The following is a 9,392-nucleotide window of genomic DNA, read 5'->3' as shown; positions in this document are numbered from 1 at the left end:
GTATTTAAAACAGATTAATTAAACACAATAACTGTATCCTAATTGAAGCAAACAAAGTATAAAAGACATACAGACAAACAAATATTTTGCTACCTACCTGGATAATTTTAGAGCATTTACTATAACATGTTATTTTCTTGGCCATATGCTCCCTGTATGCCCAGCACAGATAATGTCAATTAAATCAATCCCATGCATGTATCAATTTTTATTTCATGTCACGAAAAAAGTATCGAGTGATTGAATCTGATTTTCTTATAGACTTTAAGCTTGGCATTTGGATTAACAATTGTTTGAAATATTCTAATGCTATTCACAGCAATTAGAACACACTGGTTTTTATTAAATGATTGCATTATTTTAAACGTTATAATATGTGAGAATTATGTAAAAGTAACAATTGACTGGCTATGAAAACAGTATGCATAAAACCTCATTCTGAGGATTATCAAAAGCACCACCATTGTTGATAAATACTCTCTTTTTTCGCTTGGCTTCGTTATGAAAAAAACAACATGATTTTAATTACTTTCTGTTGAAACAGAAACGTGCCCACAGTAATGAAAAAAGTGGAATTGGCTGTTGTTTTTAAAGCCCGTAAAAGTGCGACAAGTGTTTCTTGATTAACAGACTCCAAATTATTTGAAGTCTTTTATTGTTCTTAATCAGCATTACTTGATTGCATTCAAGAAACTCACTTTCAACACATCAGTGAAAGTGTGAGCCCGTTAGATGGTAAAGAAACAATCTCAACGAAATCAATCAAAACAAAGTACAAATTCCATTCAAGTGAGGAGGGTCTTTCAACTGGTTGGAATTGTCCTTTGTCACTTTATCATTTCAAGTGAATTTCTTTGTATTGACTTTTATTTGGATGCCATATTTGGTCAAGTGATGCAAGGCCCCTGCTGACAGCATATCCTTGGATAATGTCTCCAGCCAGCACATGTACATGTAAGCTGAACAAGTACGCTTCCTGGGAATAGGTAGACTTCTGCAAGAAATCAAAGAAAAGGTTATAATGAACCCTTCCTGCATGTCAATCAACAGTGCACATTGACCTATCAGATCACCACTTTTGATCAGGTGACCACAGTAGCTCAGTCAGACTGGGTCACAAGCACTGTTAGATCTATTGCTCACCCCGCCCCCATTTTTTGCACCAGCAGTTAAACACCCCCCCCCCCCCCAGTATTCTGTAAAGAGTGCCCTTTTTACACAAGTAACTTTTAGTTTTTACACAAGTGTCCTTAGTTTTGTTTAAAAAGTTTCTTGTTTCGCCAGCGGCTTTTAAAGAATTTTTGGTATTTCGTGTAAACGTCAGCAATTGTGCCGCCATGAAAAGCGCCACCCATTGACCTACCGCCGTTTGCGAGTTAACCACGCCCCTTAGACGACTCTATAAGCCTTTTCGCTGATACCGCCATCTTTGAATTATTTTTTTTTTCGGGGGGGGGGGGGGGCATAACAATGAAAATACGTCTCATCATGCAACTGTAGCTGAGAATGATGGCATGACTTTTCAATGTAATGCCCCCCCCCCCCCCATTTCAAAGATGGCGGTATCCGCGAAACGGCTCATGGAATTTTGTACGTTAACTTTTGTTTGTCTCAGATTTTGGCGTTCTGCGTCCATTTGTATATCATGTTTAGACAATATTTTACAAGCTGCGTTGACGCAATTCCACCGTGATAGGTTAATTGTCCGATAGTGGCCATTATCGCCGGTTTGTACTTACATGACAATGAGCTGAGCCTCCTGGGAATGTTGGCGAAGCAATTCACGGATCCGCATCTGTCTGTTGGTCTGAAAGAAGAAAAAAAGATTTCAGGCGAAAAAAATGTCGTGATTTATTGATGTTTACTAAAGTCGAGTTCCATGCACTTGGCAAATCAAATGAACTGAGAGTTGTACGAAAAATGGATTGAAAGTGATCAATCTCATTATTGAAAATCAGCCTCCAGAATGTCAAAGGTTGGACCCAATTAACAGATGTTGCAAGACTGGACTTAAAATCACAAACACCAGGGACTAAGCGTAAAGTGGATACTGGGAAAGGTTTAAGTGTATTGTCTCCATGCATGGACAAAAGAGGGCGCTTTATTGTCAAACAAGCAGAAGCCGGAATGAGGGACACTTCACTGGTTCACTCATGCTGGTTATCGTGTATTTGGTACCAGCATTTATAAGCCACGATGGCGCCCAAATGGCCCTCGTTTATAGTTTTCTCTGTGGAGGGGGGGGGGGGGGTGCTTGAGCGCAAGGAGGAGATTCTACCTTCTCGTTGAGCGTAGTGACTTCTTCCTTGCTGATCTTCCAAGGAAACTTCTCCGTGGTCTCCCCTGCTTCCTCATCCAGCATCCAGGGTTTGGACAGCTCCTTGAACCGTCTCAGGCTCTACTCCTTGGGCTTCTTGTTCTGGTCCGGGATGACTTCCACGTCCGAGCAGTTGATGCGGAACTTGCTGAGCATGTTGGCCATGTTCATCTTCTCCCTGTCCATTTGCTCCTTCTTGCCCGTGGTGGCAAAGACGCGCAGCTTGCATTTCTCCCAGTTGGATTTCATGGAGATGAGGTGAGGGATGAGTAGGGTCACGCCTGGGGAGGGTGGGGGGGGGGGGGGGGGGGAGGGGGGGGGGGTGAGGGCGGAGGTGGGGGGAGGAGGTGGGGGGGGCGGAGGTGGGGGGGGGGTGATCACAAATAAAAATTATGCAGAGCATTATTTCCCTTTGACATAAAGCATGTGTTTCCTTAGACATGCAGCCATCCAGAATAACCTGAGAGATCTCTGAAACGCTATGTGAAATGAATTGGACACTGAAACAAATGTTCAAATAATATCGCCAACCAAGAACAAAAAGTGTGGTGTTTTTTATTACATATAAAAAACAACTGTGTGGTAGGCAGTGGCGTCACCAGACTGTTCAGTCTGGGGGGGCACAGGGGGGCACCAGCATTTGATGGGGGGGGGGGGCACTTAGGTGGATACGGATCGCCGTCCTGGGGGAGGGGTCTAAGGGGAGGGGGTAAAATTTTCGCATATGGAGGATGGGCTAGATGCAAAATGGTGCCACATTTGATGCTCATTTGAAGAAAATACGAATTACTGTGCTTCTTTGTCCTTATGAAAAACCAACTCAGATGATGGGAGTTGAATATAACAAAATATATATATATTTTTTTACCAACCCAAATCTCAGATGGGGGGGCACTCGGGGGGGGCACTAGGTTTTCCAGGGGGGGCACATGCCCCCCCTGGCCCCCCCTTGGCGACGCCACTGGTGGTAGGGAGGGTAAAAATCTGTTTTGGGGTTTGACATTTCTATAGCCTAAAAATATAGGGTAAGATGATAGTCGTGAAACTTTTACTTTTTTTCTCTATTTTGCATGCATTAGTTAACATGTGAATCATTCTGCACTTCTGACCAACTACCTGATAGTTTTCTCTGTGGGGGGTGCTTGAGCGCAAGGAGGAGATTCTACCTTCTCTTTGAGCGTGGTGACTTCTTCCTTGCTGATCTTCCAAGGAAACTTTTGGTCTCCAGGCTGCTTCCTCATCCAGCACCAGGCTTTGGAGAGCTCCTTGATGATTGTGTTGGTCTTGATCTTACCCAACCCACCAATCTAGATGGAAACCAATCAGGAAAGAAAATTTGAATGCATTTGCTCTAAATAAATTGTGTCCAGGTCTTGGAAAATTAGCGCTGCGAAAAACCTGGACAAATCTGATTTAATGATCTTGTTAAACATTTTGCAACTTTGACTTAATTTTTGAAAGACCTGCTTGCATTTTACTCAAACTGTTCATCAAAATTCATTCCGCAAAGTCTTCTTCAAGTACTCAACTGTGAGTACACATTTCGGTACTCAAAATACGTTACTCGAACGACGGTGCCTATTGTCCTCCAACGCCGGTTTGTGCACTAAGTCTCTGGGAAAGGTTTAGATCAGGGAACAAAGGAAAACACAAAGCCAATTAATCCTCGGAAGCATAGCAGAAAACGACTGTGTGCGCGTTTTTTTTCCACAGACACTTTTTTGGGGGCATAATGTATGACAATTAATAATGATATAGGATGAGATTTGAAGGTTTGCATGGTGGAAAGATATTAAGACAAGATAAGTTTTAAAGCACCATGTGAATAAATCTCTTTTCTGAGTAAGTGTGGTTCTGAAAAGAACCGGAGGGACTCAGCGTTTCGAACAGTATGCTCTGCCTGTCGTCAGGAGAACGAAGGATTCCAACGATGATGCGATGTTATAAGGATGGGTGCGGTGGGGCGTGAGAAGGATGCAAACTGGTGAAGCTCGAAATCGGTGAAGCTGAGACAGGATGCAAGTTGACTGAAGGATGCTGGATGATCACTGGAGCGTGTCAGTACACAGTGAGGGGGCAAAGGGGAAGGAGCTCAGGGGTATAGTTGGCTTCTCTGATGCGTCGGGGGTACCAGCGGTCGATGCTACTGAGTATTTCTGCTTGGCTTCAGTTGATTGGGTGGTCTTCGGTGTGGGAGTGTTTGACGATGGAAGATTTCTTGAAGTCTTCCTTCCTGCCATGGGCTTTGCATTCATTGAGTCTGGTGGGGAGGTCCCTGCCAGTCTCGCCGATATACACTTTGCCACATTGACATGGAATCTTGTACACTCCTGGTCTGCATTCTGGGTCACACCGATCCTTGTGTGAAGTCAGCAGGTTCTGCATCTTCAGAGGGGCTGTGTGGAAGACTCGAATTCCATGCTTTTGGAGGATGCGCTGGATGTGATGAGAAGTGGTGCCTAAGTAGGGGAGGGTGATGGAACTAGGGGCCCTAACTAGTTGGCTTTGGGTATAGGAGACCCTACGGCCGGGAATGGTTCTTGGGTCTTGTGTCTTGACTTGGCTGGTATCCCTTGCGCTGCAGTGTTGTGGTGATGTGATGGAGTTCTTGAGGTAGGTGTTCATCATCAGCATACAACGTCTGCGACGATGAACACCTACCTCAAGAACTCCATCACATCACCACAACACTGCAGCTTCACCAGTTTGCATCCTTCAGAGATGCCACAGGGTCTGCTTGAAAAAAACCCAGAACGGCTGCTTGAAAAAAAACGGACTTTTTTGTGAGTGAAAAAGCCACTCCGTGTCCAACACAAAGTCCCCGTTGTCATCTTTTATCGTGTAGCCAAGCCAAGTTCTGTTTATTTGTTAATTTTGCTTCTATGGCCTTTAAAGCTGTCGGTTCGTTCAATCACTTTGACTTTTTCCATATTCCTAATATTTTTTCTGCCTACCCGAATTTCCAAAGTAATATTTGACATGAAACATGCACGATTCAACAACACTGCTGTCGGTGTACATGATCCTTGCATTACGCGATGCGCTCAACGAAAACATGGTTGGTACCCGCATTTTTTGTATTCACATATATCACTGCGATCGGAAACCACCGATAGCTGAAATGATGGATTTGATTCCCAGGCTGAATGCTACCGGTACGTGTGCTTAGCACACAACACGCCCGCACGCGGTGAAGCACGCGCGAGGCGCCGTTGTATACTGCGTGCAATTAAAAACGTTGTCCGCTTGTATCGCATGCAGGCTTGGCAACAACATACACAGACTGTTTTTAAGACTACTTCGACAAACAACGTTGTGCCATGCGTGCGCCTAAATGTACTAAGTCGAGGTAAAAATCAACGCATTTCCATAGTTTTTTTTTTTTTTCTGGTTAATCTGACGGCCGAAAAACCGGAATTTTGTGAGATTTTTTTTTAAAACCGGGAATTCCGGTTAAAACCGGAAAAGTGGCATCTCTGATATTCCTTCTCATGCCGCACCCATCCTTATAACATCGCATCATCGTTGGAATCCCTCATTCTCCTGACGACGGGCAGAGCATACTGTTCGAAACGCTGAGTCCCTCTGGTTCTTTTCAGAACCACACATACTCAGAAAAGAGATTAATTCACATGGTGCTACCGCAAAACTTATCTTGTCTTAATAATGATATACTTAGTGTCATGTTAACAATAAAACTTTTTAAGTCTAACGTTATTTTTGTTATGATTTTAGTAATGTAAGATGATTTGATATGATGGAGTTGAGATAATCTGTCGCCTACCTTTTGCTTGCTTTTTCTTTTTGTAGTCAAAGTCAAGACGTCGCCCCTGCAACTTCTTCCGATGGTGCTGAAAAAAACAAACATTGGGGAGACAAATAAACTTATTGTTTGACAAGAGACATTTGCACATTGCTGTAAGGCTCCTTATATAAATTATGGGTCAAAGTGTGACAATTTTCGAGTTCCTGTTATCTCTGAACATGTCATTTGCCGTTCAAGTATCATTAAGAATGACTTCAACAATTTGTTGGGTAGGTTGTCTGCTTCACATAATCACTGTTGGTGGACGACTGCATTAACCCTAACCTCCCCAAATCCTCCAAAATCCTCTTTGCAAAATGGAGGATTTTGGAGGATTTTGCAGGATTGAGGCTGTTTAATTGGCAAAAATGTGTGGCTGATTTTGCAGGATGCAGTGTGTCAAGGTCTTGGGCCGGGCCTTGTGTTTGTTTATGCTCAGCTGTGCATAAATTATACTTGAAGTCCTCCGCACTGCTCCAGGATGTCACTGGCTCTGCCTCAACATATTGACAGTGATTGCTGGAGGATTTTGTAGGATTGAGGCAGTGATCATTCTTCCAAGGATCACATTCAAGAAATAACGGAGGATTTTGCAGGATTGAGGCTGCATGCAATTTTGACATGGAGGCAGTTGGAGGATTTTGCAGCATCATCGCAAAAATGCCCAGGGAGTTAGGGTTAAGAATGACTTTAAACAATTTTGTATTTGTTGTGTAGGTAGTTTACTATTCATAATCACCCTTGGAGGACGACTGCATTAAGGAGTGCATCAGAATTATAAAATCACAGATGTCAGATGTAACAGGGACAGGAAAAAAGTGGACCCCAAATTTATCGAATGACCCAAAGTACACAGGCATAAGTTACAACCCAAATCAACCAGTAATCGATCACTTGTCTTGTATCAATTTTTTTCCAGATTGGCCACAATTTGTGCTTGAATTTCCCCGCAGGTGGCTGTGCAACACAGTCCTGCTTCTATCAAAATCAAGCAAATTCTGTCAGATTCTGTAAGATGGAACTCACGTGATCTCCTTCAGATCTTTGTTCTTGAGATGATCCAGGGGATCCAGGAAGTTCTGTCTGACGTTCAGATCGAAGGCGCCCTTGACTTCAGAAAGTTGCCTCAGTGATTCTCCCATCCCGACCATCGCCGTAGCTGTATCCAAAAAATAACCAAAACAATTTTTTTTTAATGATACCTATAAAAAACAACATTTTATTGTTCTGTTGTTTCCACCAAAACTAAACAGCTGTGCTAAGTATACCCTGGGAGCTGAGATTGTCTATGAAATGCATGGTCTATGAAATGCATTATTAGACAAAGAAAAAAAAAACGGTTTCCCGTCTGCTTTTTTTTTCCTCCACCATGAGGTGAGGTATATGTTTTCATCGGCCTTGGTTTGTCTGTGAACAGGATAACTCAGGATAAATGCGGAGGCACAAGGCTCACATGAATCACGCACACCGGACTCCTTCGACCAAAACATTTGCGAGCCTCATCTTTAAGAACGCGTGCACGTAGTCGTGGCGCGACCTAAAAAATGGCCTCTAATTTTGTTCGCCGGATTACGCTATATGAGAATGTAATTTCCAGTAACCCTGGTTAACCCTTCTGTTAGTGAGCATAAGCCATGTCTGAATGACATGGCTACGGCTAACACTAGCCCACATGGGAAGTGGCTTCATCTGCTTCCATAGGTGCAACTAATGTATTAGCCGTAGCCACTTCATTCTGACGTGGCTTTATGCTTTTCCATTTTCCCTCATTTGTGCTTGAATTTCCCCGAACGTGGCTGTGCAACACAGTCCTGATTCTATCAGAATCAGTCAGATAATGGGTGATGTTAGATTTTGTAAGATGGAACTCACGTTGATCTCCTTCAGATCTTTGTTCTTGAGATGATCCAGGGGATCCAGGAAGTTCTGTCTGACGTTCAGATCGAAGGCGTCCTTGACTTCAGAAAGTTGCCTCAGTGATTCTTCCATCTCGACCATCGCCGTACCTGTATCCAAACAAAAACAAAAACATAACACAATCCATCTTTTTATAATACCTATAACAGGAAAGGTTTTATTGTCCTGTTGTTTCCATCAAAATGAGAAGAGTTGGGCTAGGTCAAAAAGTAAGTGTTCTTTCAGCAAAACGAAAACAATTCTCAAAGGGATGCATGTGAATTGTTTTCGTTTTGCTTAAATAACACGTACATCTCTTTGTGATCCATGGACAGAACTTTAAAATGGTGTTTGTGTTCAAAATTCTGTAACTTGAAAAGCAAATGAGTGATGTGAATGATTCTTGTGCTAAAACAAAGCTCATTGATTGGGCTTTCATGATCATAACCTAGATTTGGAAAGTGCTACAGGCAAAACTTCATTCAAAAATTGGTCCTGCCATTTGAGTTTTCGTCTTTTTTGACTCACCTGTATATTGCAAATGCATGCATTTATAAATAAAAAAAAATTAAAAATACAAAGTGGGTGCAAAAAAGGCAGCGGGAAGCTACGAGAAACTGGTTTATTTCTTTACTTGGCCTTGCATATATGAAGTGCTGGGCCCTACATAAATTACACAATACTCATGGATGATGGTACTATGTTGGTGGATTGGAACACTGATTAGAGCACCTTTTTGAGAGCTTTTTGATCAGTCTACCACAGAAGGAATGAGAATACATCTTGAAGCTTGCTCACCAAACATTGAATCTTCTCCTAATTCTCTGCCGTTCTTCAACATGACTTCTCCCAGGAATCCTACGGGTTGTTGAGGCTTGGTTCCTCCCTTGTTCTGACCACGGACTTTTCTCATGGCTCTGGAGACTGTTCAGGAAATACAATACGATTGATTAGGGTCAGCACACAAATAGAAGATCTATCTCTATTTGGTTTGTTTGAAGTGAATACTTAGACCCGAATCAAACCGGTGTTCTATAGTCACCCCAAATGAAATTATTCCAAAGGTTACAATTAAAGGTAATATACGACATTTGCAAACATCAACAAACAAAACTACCAAATTATCATGAAATACTTTACTTGACTGTAGGTGAATGACAGTCTCAGACATCCTGTGAAATCATGGCACCTGGTGTGCTGTCATTTTTAAGAAAAGTGGAATTTTTGTATTGATTTCAAAAGATGGTCGGCCGACCATCGTAGGAAGAAACTGATTTGTCCAAATAGTGCCCCAATTTACCCAATTTATTTAGTCCACATTTTTTTTGCAAGCGGTTACACATCCGTGAATGGATGCAAGCCAGCTAGTCTGGT

Source organism: Patiria miniata, unplaced genomic scaffold (assembly GCF_015706575.1).
Source record: "Patiria miniata isolate m_02_andy unplaced genomic scaffold, ASM1570657v1 HiC_scaffold_10, whole genome shotgun sequence".
Taxonomy (NCBI): Eukaryota; Metazoa; Echinodermata; class Asteroidea; order Valvatida; family Asterinidae; genus Patiria; species Patiria miniata.
The sequence above is the reverse complement of the archived record's forward strand: the minus strand, read 5'-3'. Positions refer to the sequence as shown.